At 45.0% G+C, this 19,295-nt stretch overlaps 9 non-coding genes across 9 annotated transcripts; all 9 read left to right on the top strand.

Moving 5' to 3' along the window:
- The first annotated feature begins 65 nt into the window (after positions 1–65).
- Positions 66–138, top strand: TRNAV-UAC (transfer RNA valine (anticodon UAC)). Its single transcript has one exon. It is a non-coding gene; the product is annotated as a tRNA-Val (tRNA).
- Positions 139–1,065: 927 nt separating this feature from the next.
- On the top strand, positions 1,066–1,138 carry TRNAV-CAC (transfer RNA valine (anticodon CAC)). The gene has a single exon. It is a non-coding gene; the product is annotated as a tRNA-Val (tRNA).
- A 938-nt stretch (positions 1,139–2,076) lies between these two features.
- Positions 2,077–2,149, top strand: TRNAV-AAC (transfer RNA valine (anticodon AAC)). The gene has a single exon. It is a non-coding gene; the product is annotated as a tRNA-Val (tRNA).
- Positions 2,150–2,425: 276 nt separating this feature from the next.
- TRNAV-UAC (transfer RNA valine (anticodon UAC)) lies at positions 2,426–2,498 on the top strand. The gene has a single exon. It is a non-coding gene; the product is annotated as a tRNA-Val (tRNA).
- A 943-nt stretch (positions 2,499–3,441) lies between these two features.
- On the top strand, positions 3,442–3,514 carry TRNAV-AAC (transfer RNA valine (anticodon AAC)). The gene has a single exon. It is a non-coding gene; the product is annotated as a tRNA-Val (tRNA).
- A 5,125-nt stretch (positions 3,515–8,639) lies between these two features.
- On the top strand, positions 8,640–8,712 carry TRNAV-AAC (transfer RNA valine (anticodon AAC)). Its single transcript has one exon. It is a non-coding gene; the product is annotated as a tRNA-Val (tRNA).
- An 86-nt stretch (positions 8,713–8,798) lies between these two features.
- On the top strand, positions 8,799–8,871 carry TRNAV-CAC (transfer RNA valine (anticodon CAC)). The gene has a single exon. It is a non-coding gene; the product is annotated as a tRNA-Val (tRNA).
- Positions 8,872–13,618: 4,747 nt separating this feature from the next.
- On the top strand, positions 13,619–13,691 carry TRNAV-AAC (transfer RNA valine (anticodon AAC)). The gene has a single exon. It is a non-coding gene; the product is annotated as a tRNA-Val (tRNA).
- An 86-nt stretch (positions 13,692–13,777) lies between these two features.
- TRNAV-CAC (transfer RNA valine (anticodon CAC)) lies at positions 13,778–13,852 on the top strand. The gene has a single exon. It is a non-coding gene; the product is annotated as a tRNA-Val (tRNA).
- The last annotated feature ends 5,443 nt before the right edge of the window (positions 13,853–19,295 follow it).

Genomic DNA, 19,295 nt, shown 5'->3' with positions numbered 1-19,295 from the left:
CTTTCAGTGCTTGTTCTTTATTGCTTGCCATGACCACAGCATTTTTTGCTTGTTTGTATCGGTTGGTTTCTGTAGTGTAGCGGTTATCACGTTCGCTTTACACGCGAACGGTCCTCAGTTCGAAACTGGGCAGAAACACAGCGTTCCTCTTGCAAGCTAGTGCTTTTGACAATGAGTGCTTGATCTTTAATGCTTGCCATGACCACAGTAAACGCTCTTGTCTGGTTACTGTAGTGTAGTGATTGTCCTGTTTGCCATCCTCCTGAAAGTTCCCTGTTTTGATCCCGGGCAGAAACATGTGGATTTTCTTTATTTTGATCACAAACGTATATTGTTGGCTTAATTAGCCTTAGTTAGAATATTCTATTGCTGGTTTAATGAGCATTACTTTTACCAATATCATTATTTCTACCCGTTTTTGCTTTTGGCAAGCATGTGTGTTTTTGACAGTGTCTAAGTGTTCCTAATTCAAGTAACACCTGATAGGATCAAGGTGCGAAAGCAGGCATCTAGGTGCTTTTTCTTTTTGGCTTTTGGACAAAGGCATGAGAATGTTTTGTGGAGCATGGTTTTGTTTCCCTGTTTGTTCTTTTTCTCCAATAGCCTGACAAATGAAAGGTTCCTGTGTTGCAAAATGCACTTTGTCCTGTCTTCAGACATAGAGGAAGACCTCTTGACTTTGGCTGGATGTTTTTTTCTTTTTCAAGTTCATTTCAGCATGTTTAAACATCTTTAGCTTTGCATGGAGTTTCTGAAGTGTAGTGGTTGTCACGTTCACCTCACGCGCGAACGGTCCCCAGTTAGAAACTGGATAGAAGCATGACATTAGGCGTTGATATTAAAGCTTTTGACGTTGAGTCTTTGTTCTCGATGGCTCGTCATGACCACAGTAACCTTCCGCAGCCGGTTTCTGTAGTGTAGTGGTTATCACGTTCGCCTAACACGCGAAAGGTCCCCAGTTCGAAATTGGGCAGAACCACGCTGTTACCATTTGGTATCCAAGCTTTTGACTTTCAGTTCTTGATCTCGATTGCTTGTTGTCACCACAGTAAGCGCTTGCATCTGGTTTCTGTAGTGTAGCGGTTATCACGTTCGCCTCACACGCGAAAGGTCCCCAGTTCGAAACTGGGCAGAAACACAGCTTTTTCTCTTGGAAAATGATCTTTTTGACTTTCAGTGCTTGTTCTTTATTGCTTGCCATGACCACAGCATTTTTTGTTTGTTTGAATCGGTTGGTTTCTGTAGTGTAGCGGTTATCACGTTCGCTTTACACGTGAAAAGTCCTCAGTTTGAAACTGGGCAGAAACACAGCGTTCCTCTTGCAAACTAGCGCTTTTGACAATGAGTGCTTGATCTTTAATGCTTGCCATGACCACAGTAAACCCTCTTGTCTAGTTACTGTAGTGTAGTGATTGTCCTGTTTGCCATCCTCCTGAATGTTCCCTGTTTTGATCCCGGGCAGAAACATGTGGCTTTTCTTTATTTTGATCACAAACGTATATTGTTGGCTTAATTAGCCTTAGTTAGCATATTCTATTGCTGGTTTAATGAGCATTACTTTTACCAATGTGATTATTTCTACCCGTTTTTGCTTTTGGCAAGCATGTGTGTTTTTGACAGTGTCTAAGTGTTCCTAATTCAAGTAACACCTGATAGGATCATGGTGCGAAAGCAGGCATCTAGGTGCTTTTTCTTTTTGGCTTTTGGACAAAGGCATGAGAATGTTTTGTGGAGCATGGTTTTGTTTCCCTGTTTTTTCTTTTTCTCCAATAGCCTGACAAATGAAAGGTTCCTGTGTTGCAAAATGTACTTTGTCCTGTCTTCAGACATAGAGGAAGACCTCTTGACTTTGGCTGGCTGTTTTTTTCTTTTTCAAGTTCATTTCAGCTTGTTTAAACATCTTTATATTTGCATGGAGTTTTTGAAGTGTAGTGGTTGTCACGTTCACCTCACACGCGAAAGGTCCTCTGTTCGAAACTGGATAGAAGCATGACATTAGGCGTTGATATTAAAGCTTTTGACGTTGAGTCTTTGTTCTCGATGGCTCGTCATGACCACTGTAACCTTCCGCAGCCGGTTTCTGTAGTGTAGTGGTTATCACGTTCGCCTAACACGCGAAAGGTCCCCAGTTCGAAACTGGGCAGAAACACGCTGTTACCCTTTGGTATCCAAGCTTTTGACTTTCAGTTCTTGATCTCGATTGCTTGTTGTCACCACAGTAAGCGCTTGCATCCGGTTTCTGTAGTGTAGCGGTTATCACGTTTGCCTCACACGCGAAAAGTCCCCAGTTCGAAACTGGGCAGAAACACAGCTTTTGTCTTGGAAAACGAGCTTTTTGTCTTGGAAAACGATCTTTTTGACTTTCAGTGCTTGTTCTTTATTGCTTGCCATGACCACAGCATTTTTTGTTTGTTTGAATCGGTTGGTTTCTGTAGTGTAGCGGTTATCACGTTCGCTTTACATGCGAAAGGTCCTCAGTTCGAAACTGGGCAGAAACACAGCGTTCCTCTTGCAAACTAGTGCTTTTGACAATGAGTGCTTGATCTTTAATGCTTGCCATGACCACAGTAAACGCTCTTGTCTGGTTACTGTAGTGTAGTGATTGTCCTGTTTGCCATCCTCCTGAAAGTTCCCTGTTTTGATCCCGGGCAGAAACATGTGGCTTTTCTTTATTTTGATCACAAACGTATATTGTTGGCTTAATTAGCCTTAGTTAGCATATTCTATTGCTGGTTTAATGAGCATTACTTTTACCAATGTGATTATTTCTACCCGTTTTTGCTTTTGGCAAGCATGTGTGTTTTTGACAGTGTCTAAGTGTTCCTAATTCAAGTAACACCTGATAGGATCATGGTGCGAAAGCAGGCATCTAGGTGCTTTTTCTTTTTGGCTTTTGGACAAAGGCATGAGAATGTTTTGTGGAGCATGGTTTTGTTTCCCTGTTTGTTCTTTTTCTCCAATAGCCTGACAAATGAAAGGTTCCTGTGTTGCAAAATGCACTTTGTCCTGTCTTCAGACATAGAGGAAGACCTCTTGACTTTGGCTGGCTGTTTTTTTCTTTTTCAAGTTCATTTCAGCATGTTTAAACATCTTTAGCTTTGCATGGAGTTTCTGAAGTGTAGTGGTTGTCACGTTCTCCTCACACGTGACAGGTCCCCAGTTCGAACCTGGGCAGAAACACAGCTTTTTTTTCTCTTGGAAAACGATATTTTTGACTTTCAGTGCTTGTTCTTTATTGCTTGCCATGACCACAGCATTTTTTGTTTTTTTTTGAATCGGTTGGTTTCTGTAGTGTAGCGGTTATCACGTTTGCTTTACACACGAAAGGTCCTCAGTTCGAAACTGGATAGAAGCATGACATTAGGCGTTGATGCTAAAGCTTTTGACGTTGAGTCTTTGTTCTCGATGGCTCGTCATGACCACAGTAACCTTCCGCAGCTGGTTTCTGTAGTGTAGTGGTTATCACGTTCGCCTAACACGCGAAAGGTCCCCAGTTCGAAACTGGGCAGAAACACGATGTTACCCTTTGGTATCCAAGCTTTTGACTTTCAGTTCTTGATCTCGATTGCTTGTTGTCACCACAGTAAGCACTTGCTTCTGGTTTCTGTAGTGTAGAGGCTATCACGTTCACCTCACACGCGAAAGGTCCCCAGTTCGAAACTGGGCAGAACCACAGCTTTTCTCTTGGAAAACGATCTTTTTGACTTTCAGTGCTTGTTTTTTATTGCTTGTCATGACCACAGCACTTTTTGTTTTTTTGAATTGGTTGGTTTCTGTAGTGTAGCGTGTATCATGTTCGCTTTACACGCGGAAGGTCCTCACTTCGAAACTGGGCAGAAACACAGCGTTTCTCTTGCAAACTAGCGCTTTTGACAATGAGTGCTTGATCTTTAATGCTTGCCATGACCACAGTAAACGCTCTTGTCTGGTTACTGTAGTGTAGTGATTGTCCTGTTTGCCATCCTCCTGAAAGTTCCCTGTTTTGATCCCGGGCAGAAACATGTGTCTTTTCTTTATTTTGATCACAAACGTATATTGTTGGCTTAATTAGCATTAGTTAGCATATTCTATTGCTGGTTTAATGAGCATTACTTTTACCAATGTGATTATTTCTACCCTTTTTTGCTTTTGGCAAGCATGTGTGTTTTTGACAGTGTCTAAGTGTTCCAGGGGAAGAGTCTTGAGGAGATCATTTGCATATTCCCAGTGCCTTCTGGGATAAGTGAAGAGTCTCCGTGAGCTCAACGATCACTGGGTTTTGGCCGTTGCAGCTGAAAAGAGGAAATCGGAAAAATTTTTGCTCATCTTTCATCATTTTTAAGAAATCTCAAGATGGAAGAGGCCAGGAGCCATTTGGTGAGCTGCATTTCTTGCTACATGTTTACAGATTTACCAGTGGAAAAGCCAAACTTCTCTTGCCACAAATGCAAGCTTGTGACCCTGTTGGAGGAAAAGTTGCAAAATCTCGAAGAGAGGTTAGCTACGTTGAAGATCATTAAGGAAGGTGAAGAGTTCTTGGACAGAGCAGAATTATCTCTTCATGTTACAGAAAGAGAAGAAATTCGAAGTGCACCTGAATAAACAGAGGAATGGAGACATGTGACCCAGAGAAGCAGGAGGATCAGGAGGCAGTCAGCACCCATACTGCTCAGAAACCAGTACCAGGCTCTCACGCAGGAAAACGATGACGAAACACATCAGGATAAGACTTTGCCAACAAACAGCAACCTTGTACGCCTTCAGAGTCCTCCTAGATGGAGAAAGAAAAATGTTGTGAAGAAGAAACGGAGAGTGGTGGTCATGGGGGATTCCCTGTTGAGAGGAACAGAGGCCGCTATCTGCAGACCGGATATAACTTCAAGAGAAATGTGCTGTCTTCCAGGTGCAAAAATTAAAGATGTGTCTGACAGGATATCAGGACTCTTCAGACCTACAGATGACTATCCATTCCTGCTACTACATGTGGGAACAAATGACACCGCAAGAAACGACCTGGTAACCATCTGCAGAGACTTTGAAGACTTAGGCAAGAAAGTAAAAGAACTGGGAGCGCAGGTGGTCTTCTCTTCCATCCTCCCAGTGGATGGCCATGGAACAAGGAGGTGGAATAAGATTCTGCAGGTGAACAACTGGCTACGTCGATGGTGCCGTCAGCAACGATTTGGATTTCTGGATCACGGAGTGAACTACTTATACGATGGACTACTTGCTAGAGATGGGGTGCACCTTACGAAGACTGGAAAGCAGGTATTTGGAAGTCGCCTTGCTACACTTGTAAGGAGAGCTTTAAACTAGAACAACATGGGAAGGGAAGCAAAAGACCAGAAAAAGCCATACACCTGACAAATGCTATTGAGAACTCTGCTATTAGAAGTGGAAAGGAAGAACAAAGACGAAAGAATCTAATTAATAAAAATATTGGAGAAAGAGAAACCAATCACAAACTAAAATGTTTCTATACTAATGCACAAAGCATGGGCAACAAACAAGGAGAATTGGAACTACTAACACAGGAAAAGAAATATGATGTAATTGGAATCACCGAAACTTGGTGGGACAATACACATGATTGGAATACAAGACTAGAAGGATACAACTTATTTGCAAGAAACAGACTTGATAAACGAGGAGGGGGTGTCGCATTGTATGTTAGAAACGCGTATATCTGCACAGAGATTGAAGCTTCAGAGACTGGGAGTTCTGTGGAAACTGTTTGGGTAAGAATACAAGGACAGTACAATGGAAAGGACACCATTGTAGGCATTTACTACAGGCCGCCTGTGCAAGCTGAAGATATGGATGAACTCTTTATGCATCAAATGGCCAAGTTCTCCAAAAAATATGACATAGTTGTCATGGGAGATTTCAACTATCCAGACATTTGTTGGGAATCTCTCTCAGGCAAAACTAACAGGTCAAGGAAATTCTTATCCTCTCTTGCTGACAACTTTATCTTCCAAAAGGTAAGGGAGAAAACAAGGGGAACTGCTACCTTGGATCTAATCCTTATAAACAGGGAGGAAATGGTTGAGGAGGTAAAAGTGGCTGGGACCCTAGGAGGTAGCGACCATGCTATTTTAGAATTTTGGATAACTAGAGGCGGAAGACCTGTGAAGACTCAGACGTCAAGGTTAGATTTCAGAAAGGCAGATTTTAAGGGATTCAGAAAGAGAATTGGAGGGATCCAATGGCTGGATATCCTTAAAGACAAAAATGTCCAGGAAGGATGGGAAATCTTGAAAAATGAAATTCTCAAAGCACAGTTGTTAACAATTCCGAAAAGAGGGAAGAATAGGAAGCATTTAAGGAAACCAGGATGGATGAACACAGAACTTAAGCACATGCTAAAAAGGAAGAAAAAAATGTTTATAAAATGGAAAGACGGAGGCATATCTAAAGAAGAATATAATTCTGTCTGCAGAACCTGCAGGGCACAAATCAGATTAGCTAAAGCTGAAAATGAATTGAGGCTTGCAAGAGATGTCAAAAGCAATAATAAAGGATTTTGGGGATATGTCAAAAGTAAAAGAAAAGTCAAAGATGCTATAGGATTTTTACAGGATGAAAATGATGAAATGGTAAGACAGGATGTTGAGAAGGCTGAACTTTTAAATTCCTATTTTGCATCTGTTTTCTCTCAGAAAGGAAATGTAACATCAACTGTTATTCACTGTGCTATTAAGGGAATAGAAGAATCCAGGATATCTATAAACAGAAAGATAGTGAGAAAACACTTAGCTAACCTAAATGAATTCAAGTCTCCAGGTCCAGATGAATTACACCCCAGAGTGCCAGAAGACTGGAGAAGAGCAAATGTTGTTCCTATCTTCAAAAAGGGGAAGAAGGTGGACCCAGGCAACTATAGGCTGGTGAGTCTGACTTCTATACCAGGAAAGATCTTTGAACAAATTATTAAACAACATGTATGTCAATACCTGGATAAGAATGAAGTGATTATACAGAGTCAGCATGGGTTTGTAACTAATAAGTCATGTCACACTAATTTAATTTCCTTCTATGATGGTATCACTGATTGGGTGGATCAAGGAAATGCTGTAGATATAGTATATCTTGACTTCAGCAAAGCATTTGACAAAGTCTCTCATACAATCCTTATTGAAAAAATGACTAAGTATGGAATGGACAAGGCAACTGTTAGGTGGATTCATAACTGGCTTAGTGATCGGACCCAAAGAGTGGTCGTAAATGGCTGCACATCCAGTTGGAAGAATGTCTCAAGTGGGGTACCACAGGGCTCTGTCCTGGGCCCTGTATTGTTCAACATCTTTATCAACGATTTAGATGAAGGAATTGAGGGTAAACTGATTAAATTTGCTGATGACACAAAGCTAGGAGGGATAGCTAATACTAGAGAAGAGAGAGAGAGGATTCAAAAAGATTTAAATAAACTGGAGAAGTGGGCAGCAACTAACAGAATGGTTTTTAACAGGGAGAAATGCAAAGTACTACATCTGGGCAATAAAAATGAAAAAAGCATATATAGAATGGGAGGAATAGGGCTAAGTGACAGCACATGTGAAAAAGACTTGGGTATACTAATAGATCACAGACTGAATATGAGTCAACAGTGTGATGCAGCAGCAAAAAAGGCAAATGCAATTCTAGGATGTATTAACAGAAGCATACAGTCTAGATCACGTGAAGTCATTATTTCCCTCTACTCCTCTTTGGTCAGACCTCATCTGGAATATTGTGTCCAGTTTTGGGCACCACATTTTAAAAAAGACATCAACAAACTGGAGCAAGTTCAGAAAAGAGCGACCAGAATGGTGACCGGTCTGCAAACCCTGTCTTATGAGGAAAGGTTGCAGGATTTGGGAATGTTTAGTTTGCAAAAGAGAAGACTGAGAGGAGACTTAATAGCTGTATACAAATATCTAAAGGGCTGTCACATTGTAGAAGGATCAAATTTATTCTCATTTGCACAAGGAAAGACTAGAAGCAATGGGATGAAACTGAATGGGAGGAGACACAGATTAGATATTAGAAAAAACTTGTTGACAGTTAGAGTGATCAATGAGTGGAACAGGCTGACACGAGAAGTAGTGAGTTCTCCTTCATTGGAAGTCTTCAAACAGAGGCTGGACAGATATCTGACTGGGATGATTTAGCGAATCCTGCTTTGAGCAGGGGGTTGGACCAGATGGCCCAGGAGGTCCCTTCCAACTCTATGATTCTAATTCAATTAACACCTGATAGGCTCAAGGTGCGAAAGCAGGCATCTAGGTGCTTTTTCTTTTTGGCTTTTGGACAAAGGCATGAGAATGTTTTGTGGAAAATGGTTTTGTTTCCCTGTTTGTTCTTTTTTCCAATAGCCTGACAAATGAAAGGTTCCTGTGTTGCAAAATGCACTTTGTCCTGTCTTCAGACATAGAGGAAGACCTCTTGACTTTGGCTGGCTGTTTTTTTCTTTTTCAAGTTCATTTCATCATGTTTAAACATCTTTATCTTTGCATGGAGTTTCTGAAGTGTAGTGGTTGTCACGTACATCTCACACGCGAACGGTCCCCAGTTCGAAACTGGATAGAAGCATGACATTAGGCGTTGATATTAAAGCTTTTGACGTTGAGTCTTTGTTCTCGATGGCTCGTCATGACCACAGTAACCTTCCCCAGCCGGTTTCTGTAGTGTAGTGGTTATCACGTTCGCCTAACACGCGAAAGGTCCCCAGTTCGAATCTGGGCAGAAACACGCAGTTACCCTTTGGTATCCAAGCTTTTGACTTTCAGTTCTTGATCTCGATTGCTTGTTGTCACCACAGTAAGCGCTTGCATCCGGTTTCTGTAGTGTAGCGGTTATCAAGTTCGCCTCACACGCGAAAGGTCCCCAGTTCGAAACTGGGCAGAAACACAGCTTTTTCTCTTGGAAAACGATCTTTTTGACTTTCAGTGCTTGTTCTTTATTGCTTGCCATGACCACAGCATTTTTTGCTTGCTTGAACCGGTTGGTTTCTGTAGTGTAGCGGTTATCACATTTGCTTTACAGGCGAAAAGTCCTCAGTTCGAAACTGGGCAGAAACACAGCGTTCCTCTTGCAAACTAGCGCTTTTGACAATGAGTGCTTGATCTTTAATGCTTGCCATGACCACAGTAAACGCTCTTGTCTGGTTACTGTAGTGTAGTGATTGTCCTGTTTGCCATCCTCCTGAAAGTTCCCTGTTTTGATCCCGGGCAGAAACATGTGGCTTTTCTTTATTTTGATCACAAACGTATATTGTTGGCTTAATTAGCCTTAGTTAGCATATTCTATTGCTGGTTTAATGAGCATTACTTTTACCAATGTGATTATTTCTACCCGTTTTTGCTTTTGGCAAGCATGTGTGTTTTTGACAGTGTCTAAGTGTTCATAATTCAAGTAACACCTGATAGGATCAAGGTGCGAAAGCAGGCATCTAGGTGCTTTTTCTTTTTGGCTTTTGGACAAAGGCATGAGAATGTTTTGTGGATCATGGTTTTGTTTCCCTGTTTGTTCTTTTTCTCCAATAGCCTGACAAATGAAAGGTTCCTGTGTTGCAAAATGCACTTTGTCCTGTCTTCAGACATAGAGGAAGACCTCTTGACTTTGGCTGGCTGTTTTTTTCTTTTTCAAGTTCATTTCAGCATGTTTAAACATCTTTAGCTTTGCATGGAGTTTCAGAAGTGTAGTGGTTGTCACGTTCACCTCACACGCGAACGGTCCCCAGTTCGAAACTGGATAGAAGTGTAGTGTCGGTGGTGGTGGGGTGGTCCTACTTTTATACCGCGCAGAGATGACAACAGAGACACGATGGAGGCAGATTCTGGGTGCAACAGGTCCAAGTTTATTTCTTCACTTGCCGTCCGACTGACGGCACACCTCGCGGCCCTCCGTTTCCAGAGCCGCTTCTCACACCGTACACTGGAGACGTGTCTGCACACACCGTCCCCTCCTTTACTGTCGACGCTCCTGACAGTTCCGTCACTGTGGCCACCTTTGGCCCATTAACCAACAGCGCTTCTACTGCTCAGTCGTCGTGTCACATACGGTGTCTTACACCCAGTACCTCGTCTCAACTGCGGTCCTTTCCTGTCAGGACCACCCCCCTGATGTCCTCTCTCCTCAGTCCCCCTGGTCTGGATTCTCCTCAGGGCACACAGACTGGCGTAGTCCTCCTGTCACCTGGGCTTCCCCTGGGGACTGGATCTTTCTGGAACCCTCCCTCAGTATTTATAACTCCCCCGGTTCCTTGAAACTGTCACTCTAACTGTCACCACGCCCCCCATGACCAACGGTTTCTAAAGCCCTAAGCTGCTGTAAAGTCCTTTGCTCACACTCCACCCTGCCATCTAATGGTCATCCCAAGGTACTGCACGTCCACTACACTTTCCTAGTTGTTTCCCCACTGTAATCACTGACTCCTACCTACACTGTGCAAACCTATCTTTCTTCACTCTGACTAGTCCGTCCATCCGTCAGGTCACCTTCCCTACACTCCCCCTTCCTTTGTCCATTGTCGTCCTCGACAATCGTCATCCCTGCCTTCGTCGTTCTGAATCTACACCTACATTCTGTTGTCGGACCAGAAGTTGAGCCAAACCCACTATCTGCGGGGGCCGAACCATACTGGGAGCACTATGCTCTGAGCAGCCTACTGCTACTCACCAGCGCGCACGCCACATGACAATGTCTTTCAAATTGGGCAAGGTACACCCGTATTCTCTCTACGGCGTGTATCTTTCCCCTACTCTCCCCTACTGTTACCTTTCACTATCCGGTACGCCATGATCGAGGCCACTCACCTACCAGATCATTGCCGGCGCCCGCCTTTCCTTCTTCAGGGGTGTCCGTGGTGTTGGGGACCTGACCTAGGACGGCTGTCTTTCTCACGTCTTCCAACTCATTTTCCTTCTTTCAATTACATGTCATGGTCGGCGTCCCGGTCTCCCAGACCTCCTCAACTCTTAGATCCCTACCGGATCTCACACTTTCCTTTGGTCCCGCAGACCTTCCCTTACCCGGACCTGTTGCATTTACTTTGGCATATTATACATTAAACAACTTTATAATAGCACAAGTACCCATTTTTATAATTTTTTTTTTCTTGCTTTTAAAACCAAAATATAACATAACATTGCAAGTCTCCTTTCCTCCTCCCTTCCTTGGACATGGACACTCCCTCTCTTCTAAGTATCCCGCGCTCTGTCAGTCTAAAAAGTAAACACAATCTATCCTGTAAGAGGAACATAGAAAAACAGACATAAAAATCACAGATAAACATTTCTTTTTTTTTTTAAAAGCTGACCGCGAACTGTCCTTTTGACCTGCACAACGAACTCCTGACAGTTCAATCCTCCTTTCGGTGGTCAGTAGTATGGAACCCCACAACCGTGGAGCTCCCAGGATGCAAGAAGTGTCCCTTTCTGCAAGATAGTATAAACGAGCCATCCCGGGGGTCGTGCAGCCGCCATGCCAGCCTCTCCCCTCTCATGGAGCAGGTTCCAGACTTCCTGCCCCCTGGCCCTCTTCTTCTCTATAACTCCTGCGACCCAAACAGAGGGTCCGGCATGAGCCCTGGAGTCCGGTGGGCGGGACTTAACCGAGGAAGGACGTGGATCAGAGGCGGCCGATGATTCCTGCAGCTCAACAGCCGCTGGGGCCAGGTGGCAAATGGGGACAACCGGGTCCTTGGAGGCTGGAATCACAAGGCCCACTAAGTCGGCCGCAGTCGACTTCAGCAGCGGCATAACCGCGGCCTCAGGACAGGCCGCATCCACTACTTCCAATGGAGCCGGAGTAACGGCCGGTTCCAACGACGCAGCTGCTATCAGCAGGGGGAACGCAGCAGCGTCTTCTTTGGATGACTTCCGCACTGGCGGCTCCAGGCGGGGTACCTCAGGGACTTGAGCAGGGGCCTCGCACAACTCTGCATACACCACTGGGCCCGATGTACCCAGGCCTTCCGGTGCGCAGGGGGCAGCGTGCTGCGGCGGAATGATGAGGGCCGCTGGCGGAGGCACTGGTGGTGCCGGGGGTACTCTCACCTTCCCCGGCGCTGCGGCCTCCATCACATCAATACGTGGCTTCACCCGCAGCCTCCGTCCCTTGCTCCACTGTCCCGCGGGTTTTTCCCCTAAACTCGGGGGCTCCGCTGAGAAGTCCTCTGCTGGTATTGGTGGCGGCCGTTTTCGCTGACTCCGCTCAGGCTCCGCTCCCCAGCTCAGCATCCCGCTGCTCTCCCGTGGCTCTGAGGGCGACTTCTGGCACAGCTCCATCCCCTGCCGCCACTGCCACTCTAGGCGGCCGATGCCCCGACACCTGCAGAGTCTCATACCGTCCGTTGGGCAGCACTCGAATGGCATCAGACAGCCGCAGCCAAGTTTTTCTTCTGTGCCACTCCCTCTGTGAGGTGAGGTGTCGGCAGGCCTCTCCACCATCCTGTCAGGGTCCAATATATGGAAGCGTCGATTTCCAGGCACATACTGCTTCCTTTTGGGGTACGTTGGAGGGGGTCCCAGTCCATTCAACACGACTGCAAACACCCGGACCTCTCCTCTGCGCTGAAGCAACACCGCCATACTGCACAGTACCTGGTACCGCCCCGGATCCTCTGCTGGCCACACAGATCCGCCACAGCGCTTCCCATTTGTATTCCACAGGTAGGTCATTTGTAATCCACAGGTAATTGTAATCCAAACAGAGTAGTCCAAGTCCTTTTCCATTCTTTGAGGCAGGTCTGCCGCAGAAGATGAGGTATTAGCGGCGGCGATCCTGCTGACTACGCCAAATGTAGGGTCGGTGGTGGGGTGCTGAGCTGGGGGGGTGGTCCTACTTTTATACCGCGCAGAGATGACAACAGAGACACGATGGAGGCAGATTCTGGGTGCAACAGGTCCAAGTTTATTTCTTCACTTGCCGTCCGACTGACGGCACACCTCGCGGCCCTCCGTTTCCAGAGCCGCTTCTCACACCGTACACTGGAGACGTGTCTGCACACACCGTCCCCTCCTTTACTGTCGACGCTCCTGACAGTTCCGTCACTGTGGCCACCTTAGGCCCATTAACCAACAGCGCTTCTACTGCACAGTCGTCGTGTCACATACGGTGTCTTACACCCAGTACCTCGTCTCAACTGCGGTCCTTTCTTGTCAGGACCACCCCCCTGACGTCCTCTCTCCTCAGTCCCCCTGGTCTGGATTCTCCTCAGGGCACACAGACTGGCGTAGTCCTCCTGTCACCTGGGCTCCCCCTGGGGACTGGATCTTTCTGGAACCCTCCCTCAGTATTTATAACTCCCCCGGTTCCTTGAAACTGTCACTCTAACTGTCACCACGCCCCCCATGACCAACGGTTTCTAAAGCCCTAAGCTGCTGTAAAGTCCTTTGCTCACACTCCACCCTGCCATCTAATGGTCATCCCAAGGTACTGCACGTCCACTACACTTTCCTAGTTGTTTCCCCACTGTAATCACTGACTCCTACCTACACTGTGCAAACCTATCTTTCTTCACTCTGACTAGTCCGTCCATCCGTCAGGTCACCTTCCCTACAGAAGCATGACATTAGGCGTTGATATTAAAGCTTTTGACGTTGAGTCTTTGTTCTCGATGGCTCGTCATGACCACAGTAACCTTCCGCAGCCGGTTTCTGTAGTGTAGTGGTTATCACGTTCGCCTAACACGCGAAAGGTCCCCAGTTCGATACTGGGCAGAAACACGCTGTTACCCTTTGGTATCCAAGCTTTTGACTTTCAGTTCTTGATCTTGATTGCTTGTTGTGACCACAGTAAGCGCTTGCATCTGGTTTCTGTAGTGTAGCGGTTATCACGTTCGCCTCACACGCGAAAGGTCCCCAGTTCGAAACTGGGCAGAAAGACAGCTTTTCCTCTTGGAAAACGATCTTTTTGACTTTCAGTGCTTGTTCTTTATTGCTTGCCATGACCACAGCATTTTTTGTTAGTTTGAATTGGTTGTTTTCTGTAGTGTAGCGGTTATCACGTTTGCTTTACACGTGAAAAGTCCTCAGTTCGAAACTGGGCAGAAACACAGCGTTCCTCTTGCAAACTAGCGCTTTTGACAATGAGTGCTTGATCTTTAATGCTTGCCATGACCACAGTAAACGCTCTTGTCTGGTTACTGTAGTGTAGTGATTGTCCTGTTTGCCATCCTCCTGAAAGTTCCCTGTTTTGATCCCGGGCAGAAACATGTGGCTTTTCTTTATTTTGATCACAAACGTATATTGTTGGCTTAATTAGCCTTAGTTAGCATATTCTATTGCTGGTTTAATGAGCATTACTTTTACCAATGTGATTATTTCTACCCGTTTTTGCTTTTGGCAAGCATGTGTGTTTTTGACAGTGTCTAAGTGTTCCTAATTCAAGTAACACCTGATAGGATCAAGGTGCGAAAGCAGGCATCTAGGTGCTTTTTCTTTTTGACTTTTGGACAAAGGCATGAGAATGTTTTGTGGAGCATGGTTTTGTTTCCCTGTTTGTTCTTTTTCTCCAATAGCCTGACAAATGAAAGGTTCCTGTGTTGCAAAATGCACTTTGTCCTGTCTTCAGACATAGAGGAAGACCTCTTGACTTTGGCTGGCTGTTTTTTTCTTTTTCAAGTTCATTTCAGCATGTTTAAACATCTTTAGCTTTGCATGGAGTTTTTGAAGTGTAGTGGTTGTCACGTTCACCTCACACGCGAATGGTCCCCAGTTCGAAACTGGATAGAAGCATGACATTAGGCGTTGATATTAAAGCTTTTGACATTGAGTCTTTGTTCTCGATGGCTCGTCATGACCACAGTAACCTTCCACAGCCGGTTTCAGTAGTGTAGTGGTTATCACTTTCGCCTAACACGCGAAAGGTCCCCAGTTCGAAACTGGGCAGAAACACGCTGTTACTCTTTGGTATCCAAGCTTTTGACTTTCAGTTCTTGATCTCGATTGCTTGTTGTCACCACAGTAAGCGCTTGCATCTGGTTTCTGTAGTGTAGCGGTTATCACGTTCACCTCACACGCCATAGGTCCCCAGTTCGAAACTGGGCAGAAACACAGCGTTCATCTTGGAAAACGATCTTTTTGACTGTCAGTGCTTGTTCTTTATTGCTTGCCATGACCACAGCATTTTTTGTTTGTTTGAATCTGTAGGTTTCTGTAGTGTAGCGGTTATCACGTTCGCCTCACACGCCATAGGTCCCCAGTTCGAAACTGGGCAGAAACACAGCTTTTCTCTTGCAAACTAGCGCTTTTGACAATGAGTGCTTGATCTTTAATGCTTGCCATGACCACAGTAAATGCTCTTGTCTGGTTACTGTAGTGTAGTGATTATCCTGTTTGCCATTGTCGGGATCCCTCAGATATCTCTTTCTTCTGAAGGACCGATGTTCTTGCGTGTAAGGCACCATATGTCTCTAATTGATTGCTCCGTCGAGAAGGATAACACAGACACAAGCTGTATAATACCACTCTGGATGCCTGCCAAGACGCCTCTGGCTTATCAGTTAGGCTTCCATCTTTTATAGCAAAGAATTTAAACATTTACAGACATGCGCAGTATAAAAAATGATTTCCCAACTTGTTTTCTACAAAGAATGTCATGTAGGCTAAAAAGCAGGAGTATTTGACCTTGGTTCACAAGGGAACAGAAAAGATAAGTTTTAAACAAGAAAATGCAACATAGACAGAACTCAATTTAACTCCTTCAGTTCCTATCATTCCCCCCTTTGACATCTTTATTCTTCACAATCTGGAACACTGGATCCTGCAACGACAGCTGATAGTGCCCTATTCACCAGGTACTATCCCAGGCCGACGGGTTGCCCGAGGGAGACAGGTATCTTCTTTTACCCTCTCCATCCCCCAGTTACTAAGGCCACGTCTGTCATCACAAGAGTACGCTCCTTCATGCCAGAAATGAGATGTCAACCTAAAACCCCTACTGGTAACCATTTATATGCATTGTCTCCACATATCCAGTACATGTCACTAGGTAGGTCCCATAGGGCTGAATGTTGTAATACCAGTCTATGAACCAAATCTATGAACGCAGATACATTCTGAAGCATACACCAATTTGGAAGTTGTCCTAAAGGGCTACAATAGCCTACATCGGGATTTCCACAGGTGGGAATTCCTTTCTCATATCCAGATGACTCGTTGCAAGGTATATTACCTGAAATATTAAAACAAGTTTCATTATTGCCCTGGGGAAATAAATTGGAATACTCCCAGGACGTGTTATGCAACCTTCTTTCTAGCAGTATTGGTTTGAAGGCATCAGTAGAGTGGGAAGTTACATTAAAACTAACTTGTAGGCCATACATTGGAATTTGCCCCAGGTAGGTTAATCGAGTTCTATTCCTGGGTACCCGAGCCCCCCCTTTATATGCCAGATATTGAAGGTGTGCATTACTTCCTGAAAGGTTACCCTGCCACCAAGGGTATCCTACCCATCCCACAATAGGTATTCCAACAGTTGTGTTCCATAACTTCACATTATTTGTGGCATTATTAGCAAGTGTATCAGAACAACTGGTCCAGGCAAATAATTCCTCGGGTGGCACAGGAATAACAAGGAACGGAATACTAGTGGCTGATACTGGTGAATGTGTGCAGATCCAGCAAATGATTTGACCAATCATTCAGTAATTTTTCATGATGTTGTATAAACTTATTATTCAAGGACATTGGAGAATTTAGACTGTCCCATGCAGCTACCATTATTACAGATAATGCAACAAAACTAAACCAAAACATTATGCACTCTTATGCTTTGTTAATTCCTGTGGCTAGTTTGCAATGTGATGCGTGGATCCAGGTTGGTCGTCCTTCCAACTTAACAGAAGTAGGCGTTGTCAGGAGTATTTGGTAAGGTCCCTGATATCGGGGTTCAAGGGTCTTTCTGGAGTGTTTCTTGACATATACGTAATCACCAGGTTGCAGACAGTGAGTTCCTTCCACACTATCTGGATCTGGAATGGAAGAGAAAACTAGAGAATGCATTTGAGTTAAATGCTTTTGCAACTGGATTACATAACTTGTCAAATTATCCACATTGAGTGTTAAGACCTGTGGGTAGTACAACCCTGTGTTTGGTGGTCTTCCAAACAGTATCTCGAAGGGTGACAGTTTAGCTTTCCCCATGGGTGTGTACCCTACTGAGAATAATGCTAATGGGAGACACTCTGGCCATGGTCTATGGGTCTGCTCCATGGTTTTCTGTATTTTCATTTTTAGTGTCCCGTTCATTCTTTCTACCTTCCCTGAACTCTGTGGGTGGTAGGGTGTATGAAATGCTTGTTCTACACCTATCATTTGCATTACATTTTGCATTACCTCAGCAGTAAAGTGTGTACCTCTGTCTGATTCAATTGTTTCAGGGACACCGAATCGTGGTACTAGTTCCATCACCAGTTTCTTTGCAGTAGCTCGAGCTGTAGCCGTTTTCACCGGGTAGGCCTCTGGCCATCCAGAGAAGAGATCTACACATACTAGGATATTTGCATACACTCCTACCTTGGTAGCTGTATGTCGTCAATCTGCCGTCTCTGAAATGGGTAGAGAGGCCTAGGTGTCGCTTTCTTAGGGACTTTTACTGTTTTACCTGGGTTGTGCTGTGCACAGATGAGGCATGATTGTACAAGTTTCGCGGCTGCGTAACTGAAACCAGGAGCGATCCAGAAGGCATCTACCATGGCACACATGTGACTTTTTGAGGTGTGATTGGGGCCATGTGCTGCTTGCGCCATGATTGGGAACAGGGACTTTGGTGGGCACATTTTATCCTTATTCTCCCATACTCCATTTGAGTTCAGCTCAGCTCCTAGTCTCCCCTGGTGTACCTTCTCTGTTTGGGCAGCCTTTTGCTGGAGGGATTTCAGGACATCTAGACCCAATGTGGCTGGAATACGCTGACTCCCCGCCACCGTCCACTGCTCTCTCTAGGCTGCCTTGTGCTATTTTAGCAGCCTCGTTCGCCCTTCTATTGCCCTCTACCTCCACGGAGTCACCTTTGTGTGTGCTTTTACCTTGACAATGCCAAACTGGACTGGTAACATCAATGCCTCCATCAATTGTTTCACCAGCTCTGCATTTTTAATGGGCTTCGAATCTGTGAAAATATTAGCGACTTTACCTGCAGCAGCTCTACACGCCTCAGTGAGTGCCTTCAACTCTGCCTCCTGCGCCGACATGTGAGGAGAGAGTGGTTCCGCTCGGATTACCTCATGTCAGTATACTACTGCATATCCAGTGTAGAATCGTCCATCCTGGTGGTATCTGGGGCCATCTACAAAAAAGAAACTCAAAGTCTGCATTAGGAACAGGTTTTTCATGAATGTGTGCAAACCCAACTGTCTCCTGACTCATCAGTTCTATGCAGACATGTTCATGCGTCATGTCAAAGTATCCTTCCTCACTTGCTAATACGGTCACCAATTCCCCCTTTTCTGAATCCACAGGCAGGAGGGTGGCTGGATTCAGAACGTTACATCTTGTGAGGAGTGACATACTCAGGAATTAGTAGAGCACACTCAAGTTGGAGCTATCTGGCCATAGACAGATGTTTTGGTTGAACTTGTAGGAGTATGGCATGGATGTCATGTGGGGAATAGATTGTCAAAAGAAACGTCAGTGTCATCTCACATGCCTTCCCTATTACGTCTCCACTTTTTTCCTTGTGCTCCAGCATACATGACAGGTCGTTTTATTGTCCTTGTTTGCTCAATTTCTTTAGCTACCTTAAGGAGGTCTTTCAGATCTACATGTCTCCATTCAGGTCTGGCTGTCTGTACTGCGTCTCGTAAGTCTTTGTTCATACCGTCAATGAATGCATTCACCAGTATTCTAACATCAAGTGGGTTTATGCAAATGTACCCCATGTCTGCCCATTTCAGCTGTAACCGTCCAAAGTACATCTCTACACTCTCTCCTTTTTGCTGTGTCACATTAGTCAGGAGTACAGACTGCTCTGATTGTTCCACTGCAGCCCATTGTCTTAGTGACTCACAGTACGTCTCCCCAGATCGTGCAGATTTATCATCCATGCCCCAAGCCTGATTCTTTGTCACATCTGTGTGTGTCTTAATTATATGTCCTAGTGCGTCACCTGCCTTTAAACTCACCAACCTCTCTAGGTCTGCCCAGGTACACTTATATGTCTGCTGTACTTCCTTTATGTGTCTGTAAAACAGGAATGGTTGGTCTTCAGGGTCAGGCAGCTGCTTCAGCAAAGCTAGCTGGTCAGAGGGGCTCCAGGGACAATACTCCTGCATCTTTCTTATTCTAGTCACACTTCTAGGTCCTGATGGGGTTGGTCGTCTGATGTCT

The sequence above is a fragment of the Dendrobates tinctorius genome, unplaced genomic scaffold (genome assembly GCF_039654945.1).
Source record: "Dendrobates tinctorius isolate UK_male_01 unplaced genomic scaffold, ASM3965494v1 ptg000421c, whole genome shotgun sequence".
NCBI classification, from domain to species: domain Eukaryota; kingdom Metazoa; phylum Chordata; class Amphibia; order Anura; family Dendrobatidae; genus Dendrobates; species Dendrobates tinctorius.
Note: the sequence above shows the minus strand (reverse complement) of the source record. Positions and strands in the feature narration are given on the sequence as shown.